At 41.7% G+C, this 12,408-nt stretch overlaps 1 protein-coding gene and 1 non-coding gene across 6 annotated transcripts in view; one reads left to right on the top strand and one right to left on the bottom strand.

Moving 5' to 3' along the window:
* The window catches only part of ZRANB3 (zinc finger RANBP2-type containing 3), a 286,433-nt gene extending 277,578 nt beyond the window's left edge, over window positions 1-8,855 (bottom strand). For 4 of the 5 annotated variants that reach the window (XM_067742089.1, XM_067742087.1, XM_067742095.1 and 1 more), the window contains exon 1: window positions 8,149-8,402. The gene's annotated coding sequence lies outside the window, so the exon portion shown is untranslated. Of the gene's footprint in view, window positions 1-8,148; window positions 8,403-8,750 lie in introns of those variants that run through there. The other variant, XM_067742088.1, reaches the window with a different exon arrangement.
* Window positions 5,933-6,005, top strand: TRNAV-CAC (transfer RNA valine (anticodon CAC)). Its single transcript has one exon. It is a non-coding gene; the product is annotated as a tRNA-Val (tRNA).
* Window positions 8,856-12,408: the final 3,553 nt, after the last annotated feature.

Raw genomic sequence — 12,408 nt, 5'->3', positions numbered from 1 at the left:
TGTTAAACAACTATACCTCGATTAAAAAATAAATAAAGCAAGGGAATAAATAAAAGGGAAAAAATAAAGAAGAAAAAAAGCAAGGACCCTAGAGTCTTTCATTCTACAGGCAACTGTTTTTAGAATAATGATAAAATAACTCCCACTTATTGACTGATCTCTTTCTGTGAGGCAGTACACTGGGAAATTTTAGGAAATCTCCTGTAATTCCCAAAACAACTCAGAAAGATAAGTATCATTATCCTCACATTAAGGACAAGAAAATTGAGGTTCAAAGATATTAAATAAGTTATCACCAGTTAGTAACGTAAAAGTCTGAATTTTTGCTATTATGCAACACTGCCTCTTAAAATCACTCATTCAACAACTAATTATTGAGTATCTATTACGTACTAGGCATATAATAGGTATCACAGAGAGTACCAGGTAAACAAAGATGAATTTGTGTCATTGTAGCCTACCTTCCAGCTAAATCTAAGATGAAAATAAGAGTTATAAACAAATAATTGCAACACAAGGCAATAAGCACACATGAAAGAAGTATGCATAAGAATACCACACATAAGTGGGAGTGTTGAATCCTCTAAGGTAGCAAGCAATCAAAGAAGGCTTCAGTTAGGAGAAAAAATGCTTGGAACATAGTACACCTTATTTAAATATCTGATGTAACTCTTAAATTGAAACTTGAAGGAAGAATGGAATTTGCCGGTGGAGAATAAAGATAAGGATATTCTAGGGAGAAAGAAGCCATACTTCCAATACCACAGTTTCAGAAAATACTAAGCAGTTTAGTATAGCTAAAAAATAAGATGCTTTGTGATAAATGGTAAAGAAGTAAAAACAGGTCAGGTCAGGGAGGTTCTCATATGCCATGCTAAAAAGAGTTTGGACTTTAGTCTGTAAGAAATTGGGAGCCTTTTCCAGAGTTTAACCAAGTTGCTACTTTACAAAGATTACCTTGTCAAATTTGGAAGAATGGACAACCTTTTCGAAGGCTACCACAAATAGTCCAGGTAGTACAATTTATAATCTCTTTAGCTTCAGACTCCTACATCTAATTACCTACCTGACATTTTGAAAATCTCAAAGTGTTGGGCTGCACCTGGCAGGCCTACAAGGTCTGCACTTGCCCAGCTTTAAGACCGAAGAAAGAGCCTGGAGTCAGCAACAGAGGCATCAGTGGTTTAATGGATGGGGGAGTTTACATGTCTGAAGCAGGGTCCTGGAGCAATAGTCTACAGTGCAAGGTGGGCAGGACAAGGTGGCAGTAATCGCTCCCAGGGGTTAGGGGAGATTACCAGTTATAGGGGAATTGATGCAGGTGGGGGCATTAGCTACCAAGGAAACCAGTCCCACTACTGGCGCGCCCCTCACTGCCCCTTTGATAAGAACAATCACTAGCTGGGGCCTGGGGGAAATACTCACAGGAAGGTCAGTCAGGTGAGTTGAGTGTAGGTGAAGCATGCAGGGATGGAGCAGGGGACGTACAGAGAGCAAGAGAACAACCATCTTAAGTGGCCTGACCATACTTCTAGTGGCCTGACCATACATAGACACTTCTAGCCTAAATGTCCAAAACCAAAGTCTTGATTTCTCTATCAAATTGTGTGCTCCGTGACCAAATCTCTCAGTAACAGTGCAACCCTGCAAGTTACTCAAACCAGCAACCTGAGTTCATTCTTGATTTCTGCTTCTTAACCACCAAATTACATCCACTTATTATTAATTATTCCCCCAATATATCTCAAATCTATTCAGTTCTTTCCAGTTCCATTGCCATCACCAACCCCAAGCCATCAGTGCTCAACTGGAATACTGCAGTAGTTCCCAACTGGACTCTCCTACATTTTCCTTAATATCAATTCGTTTCCTTTAAGCACTTAACTGCGATTGGCAATTATTTTCATCTGTTTACTCCCTCCTATTAGAATGCCTTCATAATGTCAAGGACCACAAATGTCCTGTTTAACACTGTTTTACTTCAGTACTCTAGCATCAGCCAGGTCAACAGAAACAATATTAACAAAACCCTTTTTATTCTGGTTGAAAGTGATGTGTTTTAAAAGTAATTTGTCTTAATTAATGTTCCATTATAGAACCAAAGAATTATACTTTACAAACTTGAAATTTCTGTACATAGGAATGAGATTTATCGGAGATTAATATATTGAAAAAGTTACTTATTCTACTAAAAATAAAACAAACAAACAAAACCCAACATACACTTACTAAGTACCAGGCACTATTTCAGGTGTTTTACATATATTAAGTCATTTAAGCCTCATAATGGCCTATGACTTCTTTTATCTCAATTTTACAGATAAGGAAACAAAGACACCTGATAAAGTAATCTGCCTATGGTCACTCAAGTAGTACAAGGCAGAAAGCACAATTAAGCCTAGGCAGCCTGGATCCCATCCTCTTGACCATTATCTAATACCTCTCATAGTAGATGGTTAATATTTCTTGACCAAATAAACAACTGAGATAGAGAGGAAAGGAGAAGAGAAGAGGAATAGATTTAGGGGATATGATGAATTTGAAGTACTCTGAAAAGGCTATGAGGTACAGTGGAATAAGTAGTTATAAATAGAGATAAGAATCCAGAAGTCAGCAGGTCCTACAGAAAGCCACCTACAAAATGTTAGTCTCTGTATAAAAAGTGATTATATAATTTTTTTGTTTTTTTTTTGCGGTATGCGGGCCTCTCATTGTTGTGGCCTCTCCCGTTGTGCAGCACAGGCTCCAGACGCGCAGGCTCAGCGGCCATGGCTCACAGGCCCAGCCTCTCTGCGGCATGTGGGATCCTCCTGGACCAGGGCACAAACCCGTGTCCCCTGCATCGGCAGGCGGACTCTCAACCACTGCGCCACCAGGGAAGCCCTAAAACATGATTATATAATTTAAAAAATTAGATGTGCTCTTAAACTGTCACCATTTACCTTCAACTCTGTAATAAAAACATGTTTTAACAAAGCACAGAATGCCTCATTGAACACTGACCGTACTAAGAAAAATTCTGTATTGCCTTTAAGTAGTATTTCATATCTATATAAAGTTAAATTTGTATTTTGTTAAAATATAAAAGTGCAGATATTGGGACTTCCCTGGTGGTGCAGTGGTTAAGACTCCGCGCTTCCACTGCAGGGGGCGCGGGTTTAATCCCTGGTTGGGGAACTAAATCTGGCAAGCTACGCGAAGCAGCCAAAAAATTTAAAAAATAAAAGTGCAGATGTTTGTTTTGTTTTGTTTCTTTCAGATGTTTCTTTTGTTTTCTTTTGTTTCTTTCAGATGTTTGTTTTTAATTTGACAAAATGACACCAAAATACAAGAAAATGTGACAAGGGACAAGACAATGTCTAAAAAAGTGGAAGCACACCACACATGCCAGATATCAAAACATACTATCAAGTTATAGAAATTAAGAAAATGGGTATGGTACAAGTCACAGAAAAGACAGAACAATGAAAGAGTAGAGAATCCAAACAAAACCAAGTGTATATATATTGTGAAACCAAATGTAACAACAAATAAAAATTATATATACATATTATGTTTTATTATCTACTTCTAATCATCATAAAGCTTTTTCTAAGCATCACAAATAATCTAGAAACCCTAAGGGAAAAGACATAAATTTCGACACTAAAATAATTTACACTATGTCATAGAAAAACAGCATTAAAAAGTTAAAAAGACAAATTTCAAAATGAGAATAAAGGCAAAATACATGACAAGGAGTTAAAAACCTAGGAAGTAATTTCTTTAAAATTACTAAGGGACTATGATAGATAACAACAGTCTATTCAAAAGAGTAGACAACAGGGCTTCCCTGCTGGCGCAGTGGTTGGGAATCTGCCTGCCAATGCAGGGGACGCAGGTTCGAGCCCTGGTCTGGGAAGATCCCACATGCCGCGAAGCGACTAAGCCCGTGAGCCACAACTACTGAGCCTGCAAGTCTGGAGCCTGTGCTCCGCAACAGGAGAGGCCACGACAGTGAGAGGCCTGCGCACCGCGATGAAGAGTGGCCCCCGTTCGCTGCAACTGGAGAAAACCCTCGCACAGAAACGAAGACCCAACCCAGCCAAAAATAAATACATAAATAAATTTATTAAAAAAAAAGAGTAGACAACAATGGACAATATACACATAAAAGATGCTCAACATAAACAGAATTCAACTAGACAGAATTAAATAAATGAGGGATCACTTTTCACAATCATACTGGATAGAATAAAAGATGGGAAACAGGTGCTCTCACACACTGTTAGGAAAGAAAATAGGCATAACCTTTCTGTAGAGCAATTTAGGAATTACAGAGTATTGTATTAATAAATAACACTAAATAATACTATTTCTAAAAAGTTAGATTTAAGGGATAATTAGGCAAACATACAAAAATGGTGTTCATGACAGCATTGCTTTTAAAAGTTAATAATTGATCCAGCAATCCTACTTCTGGGTATACATACGTGTATATACATACCCAGAAGTATACATATACATGTACGTGTACATGTATATACATGTATATATCGGGACTTCCCTGGTGGCACAGTGGTTAAGAATCCGCCTGCCAATGCAGGAGACATAGGTTCGATTCCTGGTCTGGGAAGATCCCACATGCCACGGAGCAACTAAGCCTGTGTGCCACAGCTACTGAGTCTGCGCTCAAGAGCCTGTGAGCCACAACTACTGAGCCCTCGTGCCACAACTACTGAAGCCCGCGTGCCTAGAGCCCGTGCTCCGCAACCAGAGAAGCCACCACAACAAGAAGCCTGCACACCACAACGAAGAGTAGCCCCTTCTCGCCGCAACTAGAGAAAGCCCATGCACAGCAAAGGAGACCCAACGCAGCCAAAAATAAGTGAATAATACATGTGCATATATATATATATATATATATATATACACCCAGAAGTATACATACGTATATACATATATCCGAAAGAACACCTATATCCAAAAGAACTAAAAACATATCTTGAAGAGATATACGCACCCATTCACTGCAGCATTATTCACAATAGCCAAGAAGTGGAAGCAACCTAAATGTTCACTGGCAGATGAATGGATAAATAAAATATGGTGTATACAAACAATGGAATATTAATTCAGCCTTAAAAAAAAAAAGGAAGTCCTGTCATATGCCACAACATGAATGAACAATGAGGGCATGACGCTAAGTGAAATAACCCAGTCACAGAAGGACAAATACTACATGATTCCATTTATATGCGGCATCTAAAGTCAAACTCTTAGAAAACAGAAAGTAGAATGGTGGTTGCCAGGGGCTGCAGGAGGCAGGAAAAGAAAAGTTGTTGATCAACGAGTACAGAGTCTCAGTTTTGCAAGATGAAAAGGTTCCAGAGATCTGTTGCATGACAAGGTGCATATACTTAACACTACTGTTCTGTACGCTTACAATTGGTTAAGATGGTAAAGTTTATATATTTTTTAGCACAATCAAAAAAGAAGTTAATCAAAAATAATGTAAATATCCATCAGCTAGGAACTGGTTATGTTAGAAACATACAATGTAATACCAGAGAGCCATCAAAACTGATATTGAGGACTTCCCTGGTGGCACAGTGGTTAAGAATCCGCCTGCCAATGCAGGCCCGTGCGCCACAACTACTGAGCCTGCGCTCTAGAGCCCGCGTGCCACAACTATTAAAGCCTGCACGCCTAGAGCCCGTGCTCTGCAACAAAAGAAGCCACCGCAATGAGAAGCCCGAGCACTGCAACGAAGAGTAGCCCCCATTCACCACAACTAGAGAAAGCCTGCACGCAGCAACGAAGACCCAACGCAGCTAAAAATAAATAAATAAAATAAATAAATTTATTTTTTAAAAAGCTACTGATTTTCAGTCATATCCACAGCCTACTTTTGAGTCAAAAACAGTTTACAAAAAGAGCAAAGTAGGGGACTTCCCTGGTGGTCCAGCGGTTAAGACTCCACACTCACAATGCAGGGGACCCAGGTTCAATCCCTGGTCAGGGAACTAGATCCTGCAGGATGCAATGAAGATCCCTCACAAGGCAACGAAGATCCTGAATGCTGCAACTAAGACCCAGCGCAGCCAAAATAAATAAATATTTTTTTTAAAAAAGAGCAAAGTAGTATTATACTACTCATACACACGTCTGTACCTATTAGGGATCTGTAAGGATATTCAGCAAGATTTAACAGTCGTATCTTTAACAGGAATACAGATTACTTTCTTTTTTATATTTTCCTGTATTTTTAAATACAATGAGTATGTATTAGGTGATGCCAAAGGATAGCTCAAAAGAGGAGGTGACTGCCACCACTGGTTCCAGAATCCTAGGATGGAATTTCACATTTCTCACTATATGCCTGGCACATATTGGGGGATCAATAAATATTTGAGAGGCAGAAATCAGCAGTGGTTAAGAGCTCAGGAATGAGACAGATCTGGATATGAATCTGAGTTCCAAAATTTTCTAATCAAGGCCTTAAAGTCTTATTCAGGGTGGGGAGGGATAAACTGGGAGATCAGGATTGATATACATACCACTACATATAAAATAGATAACTAATAAAGACGTACTGTATAGCACAGGGAACTCTATTAAATACTCTGTAATGACGTATATGGGGAAAGAACCTAAAAAAGAGTGGATATATGTATATGTATGACTGATGCACTGTGCTATACGGTAGTAACAAACACAACATTTTAAATCAACTGTACCACAATAAAATTTTTTTTAAGTCTTATTGAACTTCACTGAACTCCAACTTCTTCAAGTATAAAACACCACAGAACAATACTTGCCCATTGCTGAAGGGAACATGTACTGAAAGCACTTAACACCATTCCTGGCTCAGAGGAAACACTCAATAAAATGATGGCCATTACTATTTATTGACTTGATTTACACTAGAAGCCCTCACGACAAAAAAAAATAAGCATTTATATAAGACTCTTCTGTTTAATTGTATGAAATTCCCAGCTGCATTAAAAAGCAAGAGTCAACACTTTCTTTGGTGGAACCAGAACACTGTGGCTGAAATGTATGATTACATTCCTATATCTAGAAGGTTTACAACATAAAATTTACCATCTAGTTGATGCATAAACACAACTCATGAGTATAGGACACAGACTTATTAGTGCTTCAATTTAAAAAAAATAAAGAAAATATGCTTATTTCAGTCCACAAGTAGAATGGAAAAAGTAACTACAAAACATGACTAATGAAGATTTGACTTAGTTTAGAGAGAGATTAGAAGAACAAGTAACACTACGATTCATTTTGTTTGGCCTGTTTTCCTCACTACTTTTGGACGAGGAGCCTGTCTTTTTGGCACTGCTCTCCCCGCAAAGTCTGGCATAGTGCCTAATACAGTATAAGTGCTCAATAAATATTTACAAGATGATTTCTAAGAGAAAGTCTTAGTGAAACCGCAGGGAAAATTGAGTTAGAATTTATCTGAGAAAGTCTCAGTCAAAATGATTGGCAAGAGTTTAAAATGGGAGCCATCAGGTTTGGGGAGGGAAGGCCTTTCCTGATAACACCTGCATCTCTTTTGTTCAATGAGTTTCCCAAGCAACCTCAAACGGAACGTCCAACAGTAAAAACACACTCAACTTTGTCCCCCGACGGCGGGGGGGGGCATAAACCAGGGCCTAACGTGCTAAGCTTGTTACGCTTTTGGCTCCAACGTCTTTCTAATGACCTGTCGACACTTGTTTAATGTATGCTTTACATTAAAAACAAACAAACCAATAAAAGAATGGGACGATTCTTATCAATCATGAGCCCTTCTGTAGCGTTTCTCCTTCGAACCAGACTTTAGAAGTTGGTGTGTAAGAGTGGGAGGAGTTAGCTCAGAACTTCTGAACCGGTTCTTTTTAGTCAAACTGAAGACGTAAAGGTTTTAGAGGCACCCTCCACAAATATATGGGTGCAATCTAATCCTGAGCAACTCAAAAGACAAAAAAAGTGAGACTCGGGGAGTGAAGAGTGCGGTGGAGCATGGCATTCTGGACTTGGGAACTACCCTCCCCCCATCCCATTTCACCCACTCTTAATTAAAACGCAATTAAATTCCATTCAGCTATCTCTCACGTAAGAAACTACCAACTTGCCCGCCACGCCGCTCCCAGACGGCCACACCTGGTGTATTCGCTGCAGAATCTCCAACTCCCGCCACAGGTTTGGCCTGTGTCCGCCGCAAAGCGGAAGTCACTTCAAAGACACAAACTGAAAGTAAGAGAGTCTAAATACCAGGAATCTAAAACTCCTACGGCGTTCTTAGAAAACTCTTCCTCGACTACCTTTCGCTTGTAACCCTTCTCTCTTCTGCTAGGTTGGTGAAAAGGCTTCACCACAGCCCTGCGACTACTTCCCCGCCCCAAACTCCAAATCATTCAAAAGTTTGTCCTTTCTCATTGGCCAATGAGGCGGCGTGGGTACCGCCCAAGAACTACAATTCCCGTCAGGCCTCGCGGGAAGCAAACGGATGAGCTGAAATGGGCGGAGGCAAAGCACGCTGGGAACTGTAGTCGGCTGCAAGCCGAAGAGGGCAATCACCCCGCCTTTCCTCGCTGAGGCTGGAGAACCAGGTGTTCGGCTTAGAGCCTGTTACTGCTGAGGGGAGGAGCCAAGTCCTTAAGCAGCAGTCCCCACTTCCCACCACATGGAGGACGAAAATTTTCCTTTACTCCTATAAAGCAATATAAATACTCCTTGAAAAAATATGTTTGTCTTTCCAATACCTCCAGGTCAGTAAAAACTTCCAGAACTCCCCCACCTCGGGCTCCGACTCGTGGGAAAAGGTGGCTCTTTTACAAGTGGGCAAAATGGCTGTCCTCTTAGGTTTATCATTGGTTGTCCTTTGCGTCCTTCAAGGGCGGATACTTACAGCCGATTGGCTCTTTTTCCCTTGTGGGTGGAGAAAGACTTGTCCTGGCTCTCCCGCGGCCCGGGAGGAGATGAAGGGGTGGAGAGAAGGCAGTTTGTTCAGGCGTGATTGGATGATCCTCATGTCACTCCGAGGATGTACAACCTATGATTTGTCTACTGTCCCTCAAAGAGAACGAAGAGGCGGGGCTAGTGCGTGGTGGGAAGGGGCGGGATTTTGCCAGCCGTGGCTGCCGCTGGAGCCGGTGTCCGGGCTGGTGATGGGGTTAATTCCCTTTCGTAAGACTCTTACTTGCACCCACCCAGCCCCGCCGTCGCCCCGCCGCGCCGCGCTCCAACCGCCTCCTCCTTCTCCTCCTCCTCAGTAACGCGGGTAAGAGATGCCCTCCCTTCCCCCCTCCAGCTCCCCGGGAATAACGCGCTTCGCTCCCCTCCCCCGCCCGCCAACCGGTAGCGCTAACGGAGAAGGAGGCAGTCAGGGGAGAAGATGTGGTGTGTGCGAAGGTGGCCTTCCTCGCCGAGCGGTCGGCGCTCCAGTCAGGGCCCCGCCGAGGTGCTGCGGCTGCCAGCCTCGCCGGGAGGTCGGGTTCCGAGGGAGCCTCGGCTCGCCTGGCCCGCCGCTGCGGCTGCGACTGCATCTGCATCCAGTACCTTGTGCCCACCGCCCCCACCCGGGGGCCATGTGAAAAGCAAACCCCTCGAGGCCTAGCGGAGGAGGCAGGGGAAAGGTTCCCAAGTCCCTGCCATGGCTGCTGCTGCTTGCTTTTGCAGCCCTAGGGACTCGGGAACCAGCCACAGCAGGCCTGCCCGGAGCGGGTGCCGTGCGTGGCTCTGCTCTCCCGGGTGGCTGGCGCCGGTGCCTCAGGCTCCCCGGCCCACCCCACGGCCGTCACCCCCGGCCTTGCACCCCGAGAATTTTTAGAAAGGAAGTAAGGCATTCCGACCGTTTGGTGAAATGTTAGGTGGTGCATTTTGCGTGTGGTACCAGAAAAAGCACAATGGGAATATTACAAAGAAAGTTGAATGACTGTCAGTGCCACGGACTTCGGGGATCAGATTTACACACATTATGGGTGAGCCTTAGGCCCTGCCCCCCAGATTCTTGTGTGATTGAAGTTTTTCCTCGCTCTCTTTTTTTGTTGCTAGGTGCAGAGGAGGGTGCCTCTGCTCTTATGCAGAAACAAACTGTTGAGGCTATCAGGTCCCGCGTATAATTGGGGTAGCAAGTCAACTAAGTAAAAGACAAAGAGAGCTTAGTAAATAGCAGATGATTTTTCTAATATCATTTTCGTGAAAAAAAAAAACTGTGTGTGTGTATATATATATGTGTATATTTGTATATATGTATATGCATGTATGTATATATCTCTGAGGTTATGGTTTGCCTGATTGTAATTCTGAAGAAACCCTCTGCTTTTAGCCTAAATGTCTATGATTACAAGAACTTTGGAATAATGAAAAGATGGTTGAAGTCAAACTGGCAGCCCACCTACTTGTAATATTTGAAACAGTAAAATCTGTGTGATATTTAACATAGTAGGATACCAGTGTGACTAGGTTAATTGGACACACCTCAGCTTAACAGAATTTGACATATTTGGCCATATTTGAGAGGGAATGCTAACAAAATTTGACATATTTGGCCATATTTGAAAGGGAATGCTTCTTTCTCACGCGTTGATTGAGTGCTCATCTTCTCAGCCCTTGCTTCTTTGTGGGGGGTGAATATGTTCTTAAATAATGGATTCTATAATTTGTTGTAGACGTGTCTGTAATCAGAGGTAAAACCCCGGGCCCAGTCCTGAGGCTTACTTGTTACCAGAATAAACTTGGATTCTGAAGAAATAGCTGAGTTTTGACTAAGCATTGGACCATTTCTTCAGGGTCTGAGAAGACTAAAATGGTTTAATGATCTTCCATATTCCATAACTAATATACCTAGATAGAGAATTGACATAGATCCACAGATTCAGGACCTGAAAGAAATTTGGATGGTGTGTTAGAATTAAAAAATGAAACCCTGAGTATAACCCTGAAGGGTGAGTCCCCTCAGCTCCCCCCAAAAAGTACCCATAGCATACATTACTCAGCATAGCATTTTCTAAAACTTGTTTGGGTAATTGATAAATTACTATAATGCTTTCAGATCTCACGTGCCTTATGTACAGAAAGGGTGATGAAAATGTAGGAGGCATCTGTATTCTCTTAATAGCTGCAGGACCCCTCTATGAGCCTCAGTTCAGTTTCCTCATCTATAAAATGGGGGTGGTTATGCTTAACTCACGGAGTTGTGAGGATTAGAGATGAAGTATGTAAAGCCTCTCACATTGTGCCTAACACATAGTATGTATCAATATGTTAAATATTAACTATTGTTATTTTCACACATTAAGAGAATGAGTTTGTATCTCAAATGCACACAGTATTGTTGGAGCCTCAGAACATGTTCTGTTAGTGAGGAGTACTGTGGGGATTTTCATTTATGCTGTGACTTTAAGTGCAGTTTGTAATTAGCCATTTTCAAAGGGAAAGGTTTGTGGGAAATTGATCATCAGGTACAAAAGAGTTATTTATTTTACAGGAGATTTTTTTTAAATAATTTTCTGGAAACATCTAGTCTTTGTTGTTTTATTTATTTTTATTATTATTTTTTGGCTGCGTTGGGTCTTTTTGCTGTGCACAGGCTTCCTCTAGTTGCATCGAGCCAGGGCTACTCTTCATTGCTGTGCGTGGGCTTCTCATTGTGTTGGCTTCTCTTGTTGCGTAGCACGGACTCTAGGCGCACAGGCTTCAGTAGTTGTGGCTCGTGGGCTCTAGAGTGCAGGCTCAGTAGTTGTGGCTTGCAGGCTCAGTAGTTGTGGCTCATGGGCTCTAGGGTGCAGGCTCAGTAGTTGTGGCACACGGGCTTAGTTGCTCTGTGGCATGTGGGATCTTCCCGGACCAGGGCTCAAACCTGTGTCCCCTGCATTGGCAGGCAGATTCTTAACCACTGCGCCACCAGTGAAGTCCCTATAGGAGATTTTTCTATTTTGCAGTAAAATGCAAGTGTTTGTTGACTATTTCAAATGGATTATCTGGAATAAAAGTGTGTGGTAAATTATTTTAGTGATAAATCATTATAATATCTTTAAATCTTATTTAGCTGATGTTTCAAGATCAAGTTTATATAGTTGCTTTCCACATTCATTGTGCTACCAGGGGCAAGCAACCGTTGAACTCTTTATGGTGTTAAGATTAAGCAAGTTGTTTGTTCGTTATGGCCATAGACTTACTACTGTTTTGTTGCTGTTTTTAGTTCTCATTATTTACCAGTTCTTAAGTGTTTCTTTTCTGTGGTACAACGTGCCAGACACACTGTTCCTTTCTCCTCCCAGGCACTTTTGAAAACATACTGGGTCTTCACACATAATAGTGTCCTTGGAGTTTGTACAGTGAGACAAATTTAAAGTTAGCCTGAAAACAGTTTTATTATGAAGATTTCTGACAGTAATTCCAGGCCAGTGTTCAAGGCAG

The sequence above is a fragment of the Pseudorca crassidens genome, chromosome 6 (genome assembly GCF_039906515.1).
Source record: "Pseudorca crassidens isolate mPseCra1 chromosome 6, mPseCra1.hap1, whole genome shotgun sequence".
Lineage (NCBI taxonomy): Eukaryota > Metazoa > Chordata > Mammalia > Artiodactyla > Delphinidae > Pseudorca > Pseudorca crassidens.
This window is presented reverse-complemented; position numbering and strand designations above follow the sequence as displayed.